This window comes from Triticum dicoccoides, chromosome 7A (genome assembly GCF_002162155.2).
Source record: "Triticum dicoccoides isolate Atlit2015 ecotype Zavitan chromosome 7A, WEW_v2.0, whole genome shotgun sequence".
NCBI lineage: Eukaryota > Viridiplantae > Streptophyta > Magnoliopsida > Poales > Poaceae > Triticum > Triticum dicoccoides.
In genome coordinates, this window is record NC_041392.1 from 370,718,332 (window position 1) to 370,722,153 (window position 3,822).

The following is a 3,822-nucleotide window of genomic DNA, read 5'->3' on the forward strand; positions in this document are numbered from 1 at the left end:
TTCATAGTTTCATACACTACCTAAACAAGAAAGTTAGATTTGGTGATGCCCCTCCCCTTTCGAGGGGCATTCCGATTTCCCTAGTATCATCATTATTTGCCACACGAATCTAGATTGATATTGAGGCAATTGAGTTAATTAAATTTTTGAATCACTGACTCAGGCCCATTGTCGAATCCTACTCAGCAATTGTTGAATCCTACTCAGCTGAAAAGGGGGTACTTATGTATGGCCGAACGGGCCAATCTGGTCTTTCATAATAAAGAGATAGACGGAACTGGTATGAAACGACTTATTAGAAGATTAATAGATCATTTCGGAATGGGATATACATCCCATATACTGGATCAACTAAAGACTCCTATCTTCCATGAAGCCACTACTACATCAATTTCGTTAGGAATCGAGGATCTTTTAACAATACCCTCTAAGGGATGGTTAGTCCAAGACGCGGAACAAGAGAGTTTTCTTTTGGAGAAACACTATTATTATGGGGCTGTACACACTGTAGAAAAATTACGCCAATCTATTGAGATATGGTATGCGACAAGTGAATATTTGAAACAAGAGATGAATTCAAATTTTCGGATAACGGATCCTTAATCCAGTCTATCTAATGTCTTTTTCAGGAGCTAGAGGAAATGCATCTCAAGTACACCAATTAGTAGCTATTAGAGGATTAATGTTGGACCCTCAAGGACAAATGATTGATTTACCTATTCAAAGCAATTTACGCGAGGGACTTTCTTTGACAGAATATATAATTTCCTGCTATGGAGCCTGCAAAGGGGTTGTAGATACTGTTGTGCGAACAGCAGATGCTGGATATCTTACACATAGACTTTTTGAAGTAGTTCAACATATTATTTTGCGTAGAAGAGATTGTAGTGCTATCCGAGGTATTTCTGTAAGTCCTCAAAATGGGATGACGGAAAAAACTTTTTGTCCAAACACTAATTGGTCGTGTATTAGCAGACGATATATATATTGGTTCACGATGCATTGCCACGCGAAATCAAGATATTGGAATTGGATTAGTCAATCGATTCATAACTGCCTTTCAAGCACAACCAATATATATTAGAATCCCCTTTACTTGCCGAAGCACTTCTTGGATCTGTCAATTATGCTATGGTCGGAGTCCTACTCATTGTGATCTGGTCGAATTGGGAGAAGCCATAGGTATTATTGCACGTCAATCAATTGGGGAGCCAGGGACTCAACTAACATTAAGAACTTTTCATACTGGCGGAGTATTCACAGGGGGTACAACCGACCTTGTACGATCCTTCATGGGCATCCTGCTTTTCTATGTTATATAGATTTGCATGTAACTATTCAGAGTCAAGATATTCTATATAGTGTGAATATTCCCTCAAAAAGCTTGATTCTAGTGCAAAATGATCAATATGTAAAATCCGAATAAGTAATTGCGGAGATTCGTGCCGGAACATCCACTTTACATTTTAAATCATATTTATTCTGAATCAGACGGCGAAATGCACTGGAGTACTGATGTTTACCATGCGCCTGAATATCAATATGGTAATCTTCGTCGATTACCAAAAAACAAGACAATTATGGATATTGTCAGTAAGTATGTGCAGATCCAGTATAGCGTCTTTTTTCACTCCACAAGGATCAAGATCAAATGAATACTTACGGTAAAAAATATAGGGAAATTCTTGATTATTCAATGTCAGATCGAATCATATCCGATGGCCATTGGAATTTTATCTATCCTTCTATTTTTCAAGATAATTCAGAGTTGCTGGCGACAAAGTGAAGAAATAGGTTCGTCATTCCATTACAATATCATCAAGAACAAGAGAAAGAACTAATATCATGTTTTGGGATTTCGATTGAAATCCCCCTTTATGGGTGTTTTACGTAGAAATACTATTTTTGCTTGTTTTGACGATCCCCAATACAGAAAAGATAAAAAGGGTTCAGGAATTGTTAAATTTAGATATAGGACCCTAGAAGAAGAATATAGGACTCGAGCAGAAGACTCAGAAGAGGAATATGAGACCCTAGAAGACAAATACAGGACCCGAGAGGACGAATATGAATATGAAACCCTAGAAGAATCTAAATATGGAATCCTAGAAGACGAATACGAATATGAAACCATAGAAGACGAATATGGGAGCCCAGAAAACGAATATGGGAACCAAGAGAAAGAATATAGGACTTTAGAGAAAGACTCAGAAGAGTAATATGGGAGCCGAGAGTGTAAATATAGGACCCAAGAGGACGCATATGGAACTCTAGAGGAAGACATAGAAGATGAATATGGCAGCCCCGGGGAAAGCGCAGAGGAAAAATATTGTACTTTAGAGGAAGACGTAGAAGAAGATTCGGAGGACGAATCCGAGAGCCTAGAGGAAGATTCCATCTTAATAAAAGAGGGTTTGATTGAGCATCGAGGAACAAAAGAATTTAGTCTAAAATACCAAAAAGAAGTCGATCGGGTTTTTTTTTCATTCTTCAAGAACTTCATATCTTGCTGAGATCTTCATCCCTAAATATAGTTGACAATAGTATTATTGGAGTGGATACACAACTAACAAGAAATACAAGAAGTCAACTAGGCGGACTGGTCCAAGTGAAGAGAGAAAAAAAGACATACGGAACTCAAAATATTTTCCGGAGATATTCATTTTCCTGAAGAGGCAGATAAGATATTAGGTGGCTGTTTGATACCGCCAGAAAGACAAAGAAAAGATTCTAAGGAATCAAAAAAAGGAAAAATTGGGTCTATGTTCAACAGAAAAAAATTATCAAGAGAAAGGAATATTATTTTGTGTCTGTTCGCCCTACAGTGGCATATGAAATGGACAAAGGAAGAAATTTAGCAACACTTTTCCCGCAGGATCTCTTGCAAGAAGAAAATAATCTCCAGATTCGACTTGTCAATTTTATTTCTCATGAAAATAGAAAGTTAAATCAATGAATTTATCACACAAATAGTCAATTTGTTAGAACTTGCTTAGTAGTGAATTGGGAACAAGAAGAAAAAGAAATGGCTGGTAGTTCCCTTGTTGAGGTAAGAGCAAATGATCATATTTGCGATTTCCTATGAATTGAGTTAGTCAAGTCCACTATTTTGTATACACGATAAAGGTATGATAGGACAAGTGCAAGACCGATTCCACATATTCCAAGGTGAAGATTGAACCACTTAGCCAACATCTAGAAGCTATTAGCACTTTGTTGAAGCTATTAGCACTTTGTTGAATCGAAAAAAGACCATATGCAGATAATGAAGAACCATAAGATTGAATGACTTGCGATGCCTATGCCCACAAGAAATCTCGAAACCACCCATTAATCGTAATTGAACTCTGTGCAAAGTGTCCCTCCTGTAATATGAGTTACCACCCCTTGATCACTTATAGTACCCCAAACATCCGACTGCATTTTACAACAGAAATGGAAAATGACTACCGAAATTGCACTGTACATCCAGAATAAACCTAAGAAAACATGATCCCAGGTGGATACTTAACATGTTCTCCCTCGGCTAGGCCCATCGCAAGGAAAGCGAAAACCTAGATTTGCTTTATCGGGTATCAAACGGGAACCCTGAGCAAATAAAACACCTTTCAAAAGTATTAACACAGTCACATGTATGGTAAATGGATGAATGTGATGGACTAAAAAAATCTGTGGTTCCTAATGGAATAAATAACAAAGCCACTTTGCCACCTACTGCTACTAACTCGCCGCCTCCCCACATTAATGAAGCACTTGTTGTTGCACCAGGAGCTGTTACGCCAGGCATAGTAACCTGGATATTTTGTACCCATTGAGCAAAGA

General features: G+C 37.8%; 1 pseudogene; it reads left to right on the forward strand.

The window, feature by feature from the left end:
- The first annotated feature begins 228 nt into the window (after nt 1–228).
- Nucleotides 229–3,240, forward strand: LOC119333512 (annotated as a pseudogene).
- The last annotated feature ends 582 nt before the right edge of the window (nt 3,241–3,822 follow it).